Source organism: Notamacropus eugenii, chromosome 4, assembly GCF_028372415.1.
Source record: "Notamacropus eugenii isolate mMacEug1 chromosome 4, mMacEug1.pri_v2, whole genome shotgun sequence".
Classification (NCBI taxonomy): Eukaryota; Metazoa; Chordata; class Mammalia; order Diprotodontia; family Macropodidae; genus Notamacropus; species Notamacropus eugenii.
Genome location: NC_092875.1, coordinates 356,827,028 through 356,843,436, shown reverse-complemented (window position 1 = coordinate 356,843,436; position 16,409 = coordinate 356,827,028). Strand labels below are relative to the sequence as shown.

General features: G+C 37.8%; 1 long non-coding RNA gene across 5 annotated transcripts in view; it reads right to left on the bottom strand.

Annotated features, from left to right (window-relative positions):
- Window positions 1-16,409, bottom strand: part of LOC140501602 (uncharacterized) — a 283,831-nt gene that overhangs the window by 19,669 nt on the left and 247,753 nt on the right. For 4 of the 5 annotated variants that reach the window (XR_011966260.1, XR_011966261.1, XR_011966259.1 and 1 more), the window contains one exon: window positions 6,648-6,722. The exons of the other annotated variant lie outside the window; for it this stretch is intronic. This is a non-coding gene — a long non-coding RNA (uncharacterized lncRNA). The remainder of the gene's footprint in view (window positions 1-6,647; window positions 6,723-16,409) is intronic. 5 annotated transcript variants of the gene reach the window in all.

The window sequence follows — 16,409 nt, the reverse complement described above, 5'->3', positions numbered from 1 at the left end:
CAGCCTATAGCACTGAAACAGGCCCATTGATCAGATGCAGTCAAAGTAAGGATTAAAAATGGTGTTAGACTAGAGTTAACTCATTTATGGTTTAACTGACATAGGTTTTATAAGCTGATTTTTTAGTTATTAAACATTGTTTTCTAAAAATGGGAAAATAAATTTATCATTTATTATGATTGAATGAGATTGACATCATCTCGATTTTGCATATATCACCTAAGGGGTTCTCCACCAATTCATACAAAGGACCCTGAATACAAAGATCTCCAAGATTTAATGTACCTTTTCTATCCATACCCACTCAAAACTGTAGTTCAAGTCTTAACAAATATGTTCACTTTATTTAGTCAGAAGACATAATTGGTTTAAAAATGAAGAAATTCAATGAATGATATAATAATAAAAGTAAAGATAAAATAATTCCCCTATAAACAGAAACACACCCACATATATATATATATATATATTTATATATATATATATATATATATATATATATATATATATACATATATATATCATTGAGAAGAATGAGCAAACATGTTGAGAAGAACGTACATAGAGAACACATGTAGACTGGGCCCATATGTGGAAGATCACATGTAGGAAATGGTATAGAGGTATATTTAGAAAACACACAACCATGACCCATGCATAGGGAACATGTGTAACCTCACTTGCATACATGTACAAGGTCACATAGTTATGAAGCACATGTGACCAAGACTCATATGTGGAGAGGAAACTTGTGCCTCCAGCATCACAGGGACATTAATGTCTTCTGGGGATATTGTCATTTTTCTCCTGTTCAGCTTGCTTTCCACTGGTCTTTCATGGGACACAGTCCTTCTAGAATTGTCGTCTCTACTGGATGGGTCATCATATGTAGTTTCGGTAAAGTATGTAATCTCTTCCAGGTATAGGAATATGACATGCACTCCCTATCAAAGGCTATTCACCATTGATCTCATACAGCCATTGTTTAATAGCACTCCAGGCCATCAAGCAATAAATATCTATTAAGCATCCACTATGTGCCACGTATTGTGCTAGATGCTGGAGGTACAAAAAAAGTAAAAAGTATTTCCTGCTCTTATGGAGCTTGCAGTCTAATGGAGGATCTTATAGTTGTCAATCATTTCTAGGATCTTCTCCCATGGAAATGAGATCAAGTAGTTTCCCTTGAGTTCCAAATTCTGGATTCAGTTGAACTTCTCAAATGAGTTGTTATCTCTTCCCCAAGAGAATGAGAGTGCTCTCTGCCTTCTCTATTTAAATTTAAATCCCAAAGGATTAAATCACAGCTATCTTATTGCTTTTAATTTTTATTAATTAATTTATTTTGAGTTTTCACATTCACTTTCACAAGATTTTGAGTTCCAAATTTTCTCCCATCTCTCTCCTCCAAGACAGCATACAGTCTGATTACCTCTTCCCCCAATCTGCCCTCCCTTGTATCACACCTCTGCCTTCACTTAAGCCCTTCCTCTCTATTTTCTTGTAGAACAAGATAGATGTTTACACCCCATTGTCTGTATATCTTATTTCCCAGTTGCATGTAAAAGCAAATTTTAACATTCATCATTAAAACTTCCAGTTCCAACTTCTCTCCCTTCCACCTTCCCCACCCACCTACATTGAGAAAGTAAACAATTCAATATAGATTATACATGTGTAGTCATGCAAAACACTTCTATAACTGTCATGCTGTGAAAAACTAACTATATTTCCCTCCATCCTATCCTGCCCTCCATTTATTCTATTCCCTGTTTTGACCTTCTCCCTCCTCAAAAGTGTTTACTTCTAATTACCTCCCCACCCCTTATCACCCCACCACCACCCACTTAATCCCTTCCCTCTTACTTTTCTTTAGTGGCTGGATTTAGGGAGAGAGTTGTAGCAATTCCCTGCTTTTACTCCACCATCTTGTCTCCCCCTCCCCCACCCCCACCCCTCAGCTATTTTAAAAAGAGAAAGTTCTATTACTCAGTCATCAGACTGGGGAAAATCTGTTATCAGTTTCTCTTCCTCTAAGGAAAGTGTGTTCATTCCCAGAGACCTGGATGAAATGATTAGTTCTCAGGGGTGTGCCACAAACAGCATGTACCAGCTCATGAAAGATAGATGTGAAATTTTCAGTGGGAGTATTTTCACCCTGGAAATCAACAAATGCTACAAATTGTCTTCAAGTCTTTAGGCAGTGATGGAGAAAATGTTAATAATGAAGATTAAACTTAAAAGTTTGCCATATGTACGTTTACCCCCTTCAGTCTGCTGGTTAAATACTCCCACGTGGTTCCTCTTCATATAGGAGGTTTCTCATCCCAGGTGGCAACCTCATTAGAATACCAAACAGTGCCAGATAATTTTTTTAAACCTCCACTTCTAGCTTGCTAAATTCAGAATCTCTGTAAAAAAATCTCTCTCACTTTGCATTATAAATTCCTTGCAACTCCCTGTTTAATATTCAATGGTATTAGTTGAAAGTACCCTTCCAACCAGTTGCCAAGTTGTCTTTGGATCAAGGGACCTCAGTGTTTCAATACCCAAATTCTTTATATTTCTCTTGTAATTGAATGGGAGGAAGAAAAAGTGAAGCATAAACACTAAACTCAGGGGGAAAAGAATATTATATCCCACCTGCCTAGCTACATTGCTGACTTTATTATTTAAATGTTATCAGCAGCCAGCCAGCTACATACAGAGGAGGCATGTTAGACCTATCTCTTATTGAAATGACAGAACTTTGAACTGGCAAGAAGGGAACCTCTGAAATCTACTTCCTACCTCCTCTACCTCATTTCTTAGTGTATTAAAATTAAAATCAAAATAATGATAGCCAGCACTTATGTAGCACTTAATAAGCAGCCACTCGGCTTTACAAATATCTCATTTAATCCTCACAACAGCTCTGGGAGGTAGATGACCTGGGAGGTAGGAGCTGTTATCTCCATTCTATAGGTAAGGAAACTGAGGGAAACAGAGATAAAGTGATTTGCCCAGGGTCCCACAGATAGAAGTGTCTGAGGCTGGCTTTTACAGGTATTACAGGAATTACTTGGATGGTAGTTACTACATTAAGTTGCATTATTATTTTATAAATTGGACTGTGAGCTTATCAATGAAGGAAGCACCCAGAGAGGAACTTACCTCTGCTCACTCTCTGCAAGTTACTCTTCACTGAGTAGAGGGTTGCCTAAAACCACAGAATATTCAAAATCTCAAAACTAGAAATTAACCTACAAATTTTTCAGTCTACTTGTTGAGGAAATGGAGGCCATGCAGGGTAAGTAATGAGGTCAACGTAACACTGATATTAACAAAACCAGGACTTTAATCCTGGTCTATTGAATCTTCTAGCCCATGACTTTTCCCATTATGCCATGCTGCCTGGTACTTATCAATACATTTTTCCTGTCATCATTCAATTCAGGCATATAATACCAAATATTTCAAACGTCATCTTGTAAAAATGTAGTTGACTTTGTAAGCATTGCAAAATCATATTTTTTTCTACATGAATAGAACATCAAATCATCTTCCCAATTCCTTCTGTTTTGTGATAGGTATAGCACATCATTTTGGCAACTACTCAAAAGCACAGAAGAGTAACTTTTATAGACCAAGGTCTGATTTTGGGAGAATTTTCTGTGTGTGATAGCACTCAGGGCCTGAAAAATCAGTGTCTCATAATCACCAAATGGGTAAACAATGATCTACAGAGATCAAATCCCAATGATGTTTGCCTAACTTTTTAAAATTTCTTTTGGCCCTCCTTATAGCATAGCAGTTAAATATCCACTATTACTGACATATGATAGCTATTTTCTCAAAATATGCAACTTTCCCACTGCCTCATGGCAGTTATTTGGAGAATTGGGATTTGGCCCAAATAAGTAATGATAATATTTCATCTATTCCAATGATCAGGCTGTAAAAAGTGAGATTTTGAAGTTTATGGGAAGATTCATATTTTTTTTTTATGTTTACATTTAGGCTGCCAAGGGAAATATTCTAAAAGTGGGATTTAAAATTAGAGCTTTTACCCACAAAATCTATCCGGGCAATTCATGTTCCTCTGGGACTTCTATTCATTTAGAAAGCCCTAATTAGAGTCTATTAATTCTAAGTTCTTTACTTGTCTGGATAATTTTATAACATTAGCTTTAGCAATACTGTACTTATATTGCATGGGGAGGAAAGAGGATTGCTCTTTTCTATATTTCATTTCTTACCTTTAAAGGCTACAAATTTAATGTGTCCCTTGATAAACACACAAATGAAAAAAGAAAGATCCTTAGATTATTGCCACATGATATCCAGGATGAAAGGGAAAGACTGGTCCACTTGTTGGATATGTAGACTGAGAAAAAGAGGAGAATAGAAAGTGAAGCCAAGTCACTCCCTACCTAGTGATTGGAAAGATGGTAGTGTCCTGGGCACCAAATAAAAATAATCAGGAAGAGTTTAAGGCAAAAGATGATGGTGTCTACTTTGGACAGATAGAGTTTGAAACAACTGCGTGGCATAAATATCTCAATAGTATGAAGAGATAGAGGGACCACTAGAAAGAAGATGACTGGGAAATAAAAGTGAAACATCACAGAGGCTATTTCGATATGGTAGACCACATAAGCGTGGGGTGAGGAGGGAAGGGAAGTACCAAGGAAGGAAGCTCCAGAACTTAAAGGATTAAGTCTTCAGAACTATGAGGGTCTTCCCCTCTCAGACTGATTCTTTTGTGAAGTCAAACTAGGCCATTTTTCACACCAATTCTCACCTAGTCTTTAGTCACTGAATGGGTGTTGCCTCAGACAAACTGAGTTAAACATCCCAGGGTGTTTCACTACATCTGGAGCCATCATCAGTTGTCCTGACCTATGTCTTGCCACTGGACTCTGATGACTTTGCACAGCCCTGCCTCACTTAAATCCCAGTTCACTTGGAAGTCAAGACATCACCCTCTGGCTGTCATTGGTCTTCTTTGAGAAGAAACAGCAAACAACAAATACAACAATCTCTGGTCTGATGGTTTGATGGCAGTGAAGTTGGTGAAGAGTCTAAATATTAAATTGATTATAAATAGGCTACATGTTCTTTAAAAAAAACTTCCAATACTTCACCAAGTATGTGATCTCATCAATGTGGTTTTGTTGCTTACTTATTTCAGTCGAATCCAACTCTTTGTGACTCTATTTGAGGTTTTCTTGGCAGAGATCCTGGAATGGTTTTCCATCTCCCTCTCCAGCTCCTTTTACAGAAGAAGAACTGGGGCACACAGGGTTAAGTGACTTGCCAAAGCTACATAGCTTGTGACAGTCTACAGCCGGATTTGAGCTCAGGAAGATAACTCTTCCTGAGTTGAGGTCTAGCACTCTATCTACTGTGCCACTCAGCTACCCAGTGTGGGCAACACCTCTAATGACCCAGATCACAACAAACTCATTTCTGGACCATGGGTACCATGACTATGCTTCTCTGGACTCAGTTAGACTAATCCCCACAAAGCATATTACTTGACTTCCTTCCGACAATGCAGAAAAATCTCTTGTGATATGCTGATTAGGCCTTTAAGAATTTTAGGTCATTTCCACCTCACAATGAAGCATTGGGGAAGGTCTTTGTAGAGGCACAATGTTTTGAATATCATTATATTTGCTTGATTTCCTGGAGGATCTCAAAGTGGAGCCACATATTGTTTTCCCACCCTATATTTCACATATGTTGTTGTCATTCAGTTGTTTCAGTTGTATCTGTCTCTGCAAACCCATTTGGGGTTTTCTTGGAAAAGGTACTAGAGTGTTTTGCCATTTCCTACGCCATTTCTTCCTATTCATTTTACAGATAAGGAAACTAAGGCAAATAGGATTAAGTGACTTTCCCAGGGCACACAGACTTGAACTAAGGAAGATGAGTCCTTCTGATTCCAGGCTCAATGCTCTATTCACCTACCTGCCCTCCTATTTCACATATAGAGGCAATCACAGTAGAAGGGGACCTGTCCTAGGTGGTTTAAACTAAACATATCAGACACACAACCCAACATTCACATGCAGTCTACAACACTCCTGAGTATGACCTGAACCAGATTAAAATGTAATTGGGAAATATTTAACAAAAAAGAGTGAAATACAATAAACATAGATACTGTTACTATATTGTTTTCTAAGTCAATATGAGGCCCACGAGGATCCTTCTATAAGGTTTAGTGGCTCCTATTTCTATCTGAATTTGATCTCACTGATTTAAATTCCAAGCTGATACAGAAAGCAATGAGATTCAAGGGCTTCCCAATCACAGATGTTATGTACCAGGCCCAGGGATAGAGCAACATTTTCACTATTCCCCCAAAAACTATTTGTCAATTCTGCTCAGGAGATGTTTTTTGAGGGTCCACTTTGTATGTACGATATTTTGTGCCAGATTACATAGGGACTGAAAGGCAGACTAAAACACAAGCCTTGTACTTCAAAAGCGGTGACAGAAATAAGGGTAATTCTATGAATAACTATTAAAAAAATAGGCTTCAATCCATCTACCTCAGACTTGGCTTCCCAGAAGTAGGCATTAGGGTTTAATCATACTCACATACATCAGGAGTATATGCTGGGACATTCACAAAAGATAAAAACATCGCCACTTACTATTTCAAATTGAACTGCAAAGCACAGAGCAGTACCCCATAGCAATCTCCACATCAGACTTTTAAAATTCAAGACCTAAAAGAAGAACCATCAATTAGGATTCTTGTACTTGGGAAAATCTTATTGTCATTCCAGTGTTACCAGGGAACAGGTAGGGCAGAGTGTGCCATTCAGAGGATAGTCCGATCCTGGGGTGAAATGGGGAGGGAAATGGTGGGGGGTGACCCATTCCCCAGAATGCCTGAACTATTCTCCCATTGTAAACCCAGCATGATCCAGGTCAACTGAAAGGGGAAAGGAAGATAGGAAGGTAAGCCCTGGGAAAGAGGCCTTTTGATTATAAGATCCTGGAGTTAGCAGCCTGGGGTCAGGTAAAGGAGTGGGACTGCGAGAATGATCAGGAGGCCAGAGAGCTATTATTGGTAAGAAATGCCCTTCAGAGACTACAAAATTATGACAAAGTCCCAGTCCTCCCATTCTATGTTACAGATCTGCCTGAGAGAATAGGGAATGGAGAAGATAATGTACAGGTGGAACAAGAATAAAAGTCTTCACATACAGGCCCTTCAGTCACTATTTAAAGAAAGGAAATGCTCAGTAATCTAAAGCCATTTTTTTTTACTAAGGGCTTGGCATTCTATATACTTCCTACTATCAGCATTCTTCTCTTGCTTTAGAATCCTTCAGGATCTGAGAATTCAAGAGTTCCCAGAATTCCTCAGACTTGTTCATTCTGTCTCAAAACTCTCATGCATTACCCTGGGCTCTCCACTACAAACTTGTGCCCCGTGGAAAACAAACCTATCCTGTACTTCATTTTTGCAGAATTTTCTGTCAGTGCTTTACAAGTAATTTGTGCTTATGTGAGACTCAGTGGGAAATACTGAATATGAGACCTTGAAGAAATCACTTCACCACCTTACGCCATTTTCTTCATCAGTAAAATGTGGAGGCTGAAGTCTATCATACTATGGATGCCCTAACACATGAACATTTGAAGAACTGCCTTCTGGAGACACATAGCTTCTTATTTATTATTAATCCAATTAATGACTCTAATCTTGGGAATTTCAAACCAAGACAAGAAGGGAAAGCAGCATAATACAAGTGTTATTTTTGGGATGGTTTGAAGGCTGGGGATGCCTCTGAAAGCATATTACAAAAGCAGCCAGCTCCATCTATGCTCAGGCTGGCACTGATGACAACATACATGCCCAGGCATTCTCAGAGATTCACAGCTGCCTATACACTAGAGGATGAGGAATGCCCTTCTTAATAGCATTCAGGATCCAAAATTTGGTAGCTGTAACCAAAGAACTCTTCACTAAGTGCAAGCATCACCCCTAATGGCCCATCCCTGCCTAGCAAAGAAGCTAGATGAGGTGTGGAGAGACGATCATCTCCCATATACAATTTCAAAAAGACCCTTGCTAGGTGTTCCCAGTGGCAGAGTGAAGATTCTGGGGAATATCTGGAGGTAGGGGGTGAGGGGGCAGAATAATTCAGACAAGGCAATCCTTCTTTCCTATTCCTTGGCAGTCCTCCTCTGCACTTTCCTCCCACTCCCCAGTAGAGTACGGAAAAATGCTTTAAATAGCCACAAAACACATGAGAACAGTGGGTTGGGCAGGATTTCAAAATACCATACACGGATTTTTCAAAAGAATCCAACGAGTATTTCCCAGCAGATTCCCACTCCTCACAACCCTGCTGTCCTGTATAACAAGAGAACTTTCCGCTCTCTTCTCATGGCCTCTGTCCATTTGGTTTATTTTTTTTCACTCTCTCAACCTTGTGGGTTCCTTTGCTATGACCTCTGGTCGACTCAAAAACAGTGCAAAAGATCCGTAGCAAAATCACAAATACAGACATTTTTAACTTTATCAAGACTATTTGGGTAAAATAAATTTTGATGACATTAAGTAAAGCAATTAAATAAAAACAAACAGCAGAAATAAAAACATAATAACTGAAGCTCTACTTGTGTCTGCTGTAGCGCATGCAAGTTCAAAATGCCTGTTTTGAGGTAGAAGAAAAATATTGGTGACACTATTGATTGAAGACCCTGTTGTGTGTCACTTTCCTGAGAAAATCTTTCAACTACTCCAGAAATACCCTAAGGACTCTCTAAAGGGGAGGCTAAGATGATGAGCAGAATCTGAGTTCAAATCCGGACCCTGAGAAAGTCCCTTCACCTTTCTCAAGACTCAGTTTCCTCATCTGTAAAATGGGGAAAATAGTAGCACCTGCCTAATGTGAGGATTGAATGAAGTAATATGATATGTTGCTTGAAAACCTTAAAATAAGTCCTTAAAATAAGTCCTTTAAGTGTGTGTACATATATATTAAGATACTATTATTTATTAGTATCATTGTGATGGAAAGAGCACTCTCTGTAGTCAGAGGGAGTGCGTTCAAATCCTATGTCAGATGCTTCTTGGTTGTATATTATTAGGCAAGTTGTAACCTGCCTGGGCCTCAGTTTCCTCATCTGTAAAACGAGGAGTTTGGGCTGGATGCCCTCTGAGATCTCTTCTAGCTTCAGCTCTATGATCCAGAGCTGAAGCTCAGAGAAAGCCAGTGATTTATAGCATAGCTAGTAAGTAGTAGGAATTTTTAGAAGGGCGTTATAAAGAAAGAATTGGTAAGATTCAGTAATACATTGCACTGGGGGTAGGGGGTGCTGTGAAGCATAATGAGGATCCAAAGGTGACTGTTTTCTCACTAGCTTTGGGTGAATGAGATGTTGGGGAAGTGATGATAGCACAGGCAAAACTAGAGCAGTCCAACTAGGGAACTAATTTCAGGGAAAGATAATATATTTAATTTTAAAAGGTTGAACATGAAACAATAAGGTAAAGATTTTAGCAAAGATGATTATTTAGGATTCAGTACCATAGATTTTCTTGTTTGATCGGACTTTAGAGGCCATTGAGGCTAACCCCCTACTTTTACAGTTGAGGAAACTGAGGCACAGAGCAGTTAAGTGACTTGCCTAGGCTCATACAACTAGCAAGCTTCAGAGGCAAAATTTGATTCCAGCTCTATAGACACTAAGTACAGTCTATTATTCACTCTGCCATCTTCTCTGTTTCTTAGGGCTAAAAATGTAGATCTTCTTAAAGATGATCATTGAGTACTTCAACATGGTTGATATCTTCAATGGAAAGAGTATATATAGAGAAAGAAGATGGTGATCTTGTTGTCACCTTTGCTTTATAATTATAATTATTATAAGTTTAAATTATAAATTACATATATCATAAATATATATTTAATGATAAATATATCATATATAATAAAAATAAATTACGTTATAAATATATAATTAAAATATAAATATAATTTTAATAACTATAGTATGAAGCTATGTAAATTGATTTTTGATTACAGGGATTTCTACTATTCTTTCCCTACTGCATTTGTCAAACTCCATTAATTAGAAACATTGGTGTCTCTAGTAAGGAGTGCAATTGCAATAATTGGTAGTAATGTTTACTCCTTTGCAATTTCTAATATGAGTTTCTGTATTTGGATTATTTTCTGAGGCTTTCTATAATTCATTCTACTAACAACGTTGAGTGGAGAGGTCTTAAGTAACAAACATTGATTTTACATATTTCATAGGCAGAATGGAAACTGAGTTATTTGAACGTCCCCAAGAAAAAAAAAAAACAACCTTATCTTGCTTTGGCCATAATTGTCCCTCAAGGCCTTTTCATTTGCCTGCAAGGGAAGTTTTCAAAAGATGTGAAAGACAGTGGCACCAGGAGAAGTCCAATTTAAAAGCCTGAAGTAGCTAGGGAAAATTGACATCTGAACTTTAAAAGGAAAAAAAAAAGAATCTGACTTTATCTGGTGAAGTTATTATATGTAAAGGTTGATTCAGCTAAAAACCTTTATCAAAATGGCAGTCAGGGCAGTTGTAATATCAAAAATAAATTGGGTTATGTTTGTGCTCTTTGACAGAGTTGATTAAACTCGGAGACAAAGCCCTTGAATGATTAGGATTCGCCTTGATTTGGCAAAGCTATTAACCTTTCCTTAATCTTATCAGAAGGGAAAGGTAGTTCTGTCTGGAGCTCAAAAAGAGGTGAATTCTCCACGACCCCCACTAATGCCTGCTGGGCAGGTGTTTGCAGGTTTGAGTACACTACAATGGGGTCCGATTAGATCTGTGAGCTGAGAAAGTTGGATGTGCATTTTAACTCCAGTTGGTCTCCAATCAGGGCTTCATTTAAAATGCATAGTTTTTCTGGGGAGAGAATTCCCAGAAATAAAGAAACATATTTAGAATTTCATAGCACAATTTTCTTCACATAGTCAGGTGCATGAAAACGGATTTTTGCAAAGCCACAGTGCTCAAATCTGCAAACTTTTGCAAGATCATGTTCAATTGAGAAAATTCTTGAGGTCAATCCTGAGAAATAGATTCGCAAAGAGACTGTGCAACAGCTTTGGCTGGAAAAGGCAAGTCAGTTAGCAGAAAGGAGGCCATAATCTAAGACTTTATTATTTCCTGCAGGGAACAGGAAACCCTCAGATTGATTTCTTTTTTTATTTGTTTAAGATTCAGAGTTTTGCTTATTTATAGTTCACTGAGAGATGCAGTTCAATTCCCAATATTCTGAAAACCTTTAAAACAGACTTTTAAAGAGCTCTTGGCTTACTTATACAAGACAAAACATTGCTTTTTTTCAGGAAAATAAAAACAACTTACATTTCTTTGAGGGCAATTCAAGACCAAGAATTGAAGGTGTAGGGCTGGGACTGAAGAATCATTTTATTGATGAGGAAAGACCAAGGAATTGCCTTACTCATGCCTTACTGCATGCAACATTTGCAAATTTCAGAGAAAGGAACTGTGGTTAATAAACCAGAGATAATAACTCACAATATTGCTCCTTATTGTGCATTTATTTTTGATAGATCCAGGCTCCCTCATCCTAAAAAAAAATCCCATAACCTTATTAATTTGAATAGCCACAAGCTTAATTGTTTATCCCTCCTCCCTCTTTCCCTTTTGTTAGGGTAGATAAGGGATTAAATGTGGAAAGGAAGAGGGATAGGACAGCAGCCCTACCAAGGTCCAAGCAAGGGCTCTGATAATGTTTAGAAATAACCTTGTTAGTTTCAACCTTATCTTTAGACCTCACTATTTTTCACAGACATTTTATCTCAAAGAATGCAGGAGGAAACAAAACAGAATTTTGAATACTGGTGGTTCAGCAGGATTTGTGGAACATCAATAGATAAATAGAGTTATAAACTATTTATTGCATTCTTACTGTGTGCCAGGCATTGTACTAAACACTGGGGATACCAATATAAGCGAAGAAGACAATCTGAAGGAATTTGAATTCATAGGAGACCTGAAAGTGGAGGGAGTAGGGGGAGGGAGAGGACACACACTGGACAGGGTAAGGTTGGAAGGAGACCTTTCCCCAAGACCCCACAGGAATACTAAAACAATAGACCAGGATGAAGTCACTAGAGATATATGCCACTGATATATAAGAGCAAAGGAATTGTTATTCCCATGAAGCAAATTATCTTAGGTCCCCTACTGAGTTTGACTTTGCCTCAAACATCCTAACCACTCAGTTCCTCTATCTACTTACTTCCTGTAGCCTACTACTCTACCCATCCTCAGCGGCATACAAAGATAATCATACCCTTGATCTTGCCATCACCCAAAAGTGGGCTACCTCTATGTTAAGGAATTCCTGAATCCCCTTATTTAACCATAATTCACTGACTTTCTATCTTTCCCTCTGCCTTCTCTTACCAAAACCTATTCATAATCCATACCATGACCTCCAGTTACTTGAGATTTCAGTTCTTTCACAGACCATCTCCACTGTACTAGCCATTCTCTCCTCCTTTGCCCATCTTGACCCTTTAGTGAACCACTTCATTTCTACATTGTCCTCTTCTGTTGAATCTCTTGTCCTTTCACTGATTGTGCCCTGCTAAACCTCAATTTTGAATCACTCCCACCTGTTTTGCCACCCTCACTCCCAATATGCTCTGAGGAATAAAAGTGGAGAAAATTATGCAGCCATTTTGATTGGACCCACTACCATTTTGTTATACAACTTCAGTTGGGTCATCACTGCTGCTAGGAAATCCAGTATACTGTTCATCCCTCATTAACTCACTATATCATTCTCCACAACAGCTTTGCCAAACCTTTCATCCCTCCTCAAATCTCTCAAGGATCCCTCTCTTCCACCCTCCCCTAATTAGAATCTTGTCTCATATTTTACAGGAAAAAATAGAGGTCATTTGCTGTAAGCTTCCTCTTCTCTCTTCCTCATCTGATACCATTCATGTATCTTCTGGCCTTGTCTCCTCCTTCATCCCTGTTTCAAATGATGAGATGGTCTTACTCCTTTACCAAGGTTAACTTCTCTATAAGCACAAATGATCTTATTCAATCCTATCTCTTTCAACAGATTCCCCCCTCTGTCATCCCCACTCTATTGCTTATTTTTAATCTTTTCCAGTGTACTGGTTGCTTCCCAACTACCTATATATATGCCCTTGCTTTCCTCATCCTAAAAGAGCCCTCATTTGATCCTTCTATCACCACTATCATCTTATATCTCTCCTCCCTTCTGTGGCTGAACTCCTTTAAGAAGTTATATAAGTCCCTCTGCTTTTTCTCTTCCAACTTTTTTTCATAATTCCTAAAAATCTAACTTCCATTCTCATAATTACATGGAAACTACCCTCTCCAAAGTTAATGAGCTCTTAATTGCCAGATCCAATGGCCTTTTCTCAATCCTTATTCTCTCTTAAAAAAAAAATCATAATATATATACAAAATCATTTCTTATTTTATTTTTAATTTATGGAAAAAAACAAGCAATTCCATAACAATACAATAATAAAAAAAGATTGTACATGAAACTGAAAATCTACTATGCACAACTTGATATTCCTTTTAAAAATCATCATGCAAATCTTTCTTCCCTCCCTCCTTGAGACAATTATCGTTAGACACAAATATGTATACGTAGATAGATAAGTAGAGATACATGTAAAATCATTCTCTACATACTTTTATTTATCACTTCTTTCTTTGGATGCAGATAGCTTCTTTTTTCATATGTCCTTTATAGTTAATTTGGGTGTTTATAATAGATAAAATAACTTATTGACCCAAAGTCACTCTTCAAACAACATTGCTGTTAGTGATAACCATGTTCTCTTGGTTCAGCTCATTTCAGTCTTCATCATTTCATGCAAGTCTTTCCACGTTTTTCTAAAATCCCTCTTAATCACCCTATCCTCCTTAATAGTCTCTTATTTCTAGGCTTTGGGGACAACATTCTCTCCTGGTTTTCTTCCTACCTTTCTGACCACTCCTTCCCAGTATCATTTTGTATAGGATTATATACATCATGTCATCTAATTATAGTAACCCACAGAGTTCTGTCCTTAGCCCTCCTCTTCTAACCTCTATACCATCTCACTCAGTGATCTCATTAGCTCCCATAGATTTAATTACTCAGATCTACCTATGCTGTCCCAGCCTCTTTGCTGACCTCCAATCTTATATTTCCAACTGCCTTTCAGGCAGTCCAGTAGACATCTTAAATTCAATACATTCAAAATAGAACTTACTATCTTTCCCTGCAAACTTTTCTCCTCTCTTCCCTTCTCTATTACTATACCAGGCATCACCACCTTCCCAGTTCTTCAGACTTTCAAGCTGGATGTCATCTGTGACTATACATTATGTCTCACACCCACCCAAATCTAATCACTTGCCAATGCCTACTGATTTTGTCTTTGTATCATCTCTTGATTACACCTGCTTCTCTCCTCTCTAATGCCACCAGTCCAGAGCAGGCCCTCATCCTCTCACACCTGGATTACTGCTGATTGGCCTTTCTGTCTCAAGTTTCTTCCCACTTTAATCCATTCTCTAGTCAGACAGACTATGTCACCCTCCCCCCTCCCCCCCTCCTCAATAAACTCCAATGATTCTCTATCCATTTTATGATCAAATACAAAATGTAGCCCCCTCCTACCTTTCCAGTCTTTTAAGTACTTACTTTCCTCCATGTACTCTTTGATCTGGTGACACTGGACTCCTGTGTACCTCCTAGAACAAGACCCTTGGTTGCTCCCATTTCTGAAATGCTCTCCCTCCTTTCCACCTACTGGATTCTTTTAAATCCCAAGTAAATTCTCATCTCCAGAACCTTTCTCAACCCCAATTAATTCTAGTACCTTCATTCTCTCAATTATCTACTAATTGACCTATATGAAACATACACACACGCACACAACCACTTAGCACAATGACTGGCACATAGTAGATGTTTAATAAATTTGCTGACTGAATGCCTGACTCATCCTGTCTCTAACTGCAGATGATTCCCAAGGTTTCAGTCCCTTCCTGTCTTTTGATTCTTCAGTCTTGTCCAATTCAATAACGTGAGTTTTCACCTTTATGCAGAGTCCCCTAAATATAGCCTTAGTCTCACCTCTGAGCCCCACATTTCCAACTTCCTAGAACACCCTTTCACCTGGATGGTCTGTTTTAAATTGCAACACAGAACTTTATTTATTTTACTTATGAAAACCTCTCCCTTTTCTCAACCTATTTTTGTTGATGGCATCAATATCCACCCAACAACCCTGTGCTCCAAATTAAGAAGTTATTCTAGAGTCTTTCCTTTCCCTTAAGTCTCATATCTAATCAGCTGCCAGTTCCTACCAATTCTGTCTCCACAATATTTTAACCATCTTTTCATTCACAATGGTATTATTTCAAATTTATTCTTCAAATATCTTATTTATGCATAGCTGTTTTCTTATTGTCTCTCCCACTAGACTATGAGTTCCTTGAGAGCAGGGACTGTCTTTTGCCTTTCTGTGTAACCTCCGTGCTTAGTACAGTGCCTGGCACTATATTATAGTGGTAATAATAACAATAATAATATCAATAATATTATTCTGGCTTAAAAATAACTGGTTTCCTTAATGTTTGTTGAATTTAGTTGTAAGGCTTCTTTTGAATATCTGATTTTGAATTCAACTGAATCCTCATGCAGTTATTTGTCTTCCTCCATGTATGCAATAGCTAGAAGAGTTGCCCAGTTGAATGGGGGTTATTTAGTATTATCCATTGAAATGCTGGACACAGATCAGATAATATGATTTCTATACTACTATAGCTGACAGTAAGAAGTCCTTCTTGACAGTAAATCAGTAGACTATACCAGGTAGGACAGTTAAGTCTCTTAGTTAGAATGTATCCAGACTTGCCAAAGTATAATCGTACCATTTACCAAATATCCAATATTCAGAAATCAAATTCATTTCTTAGTCCATTTGTTTTTACCTTTGGGTGGGAAAATCATCCTTCCAGATGAGGGAAAAAATAGTTTAAAATAGCTATGCTTGTTTAACCAGTGCTTTACTTAAACTTTAGAAACAGAAACATAATTATAATTTCTTTCTTTTTTTCTGATATTCAGTGAAAAAAAAGCCTACCTTTTCTGGAAAGAAGTGTTATTTCTCATTTTATACTGCTAAAGCAATTACTTACTTTTATATATTCCCATCTTACAAACTGTTTATTAAAGTTAAAATCCATATACATATCTTTACACAGTAGGGAGAAAAGACAATGTGATAATTATATATAATTATATATGATAATATAACCAGTAGGTCAGAAAGTTTGCCTCTAAGTTAAAAAAGTTTGGGTTCAATTTCCATATTGAACTCAGCCTGGCTATG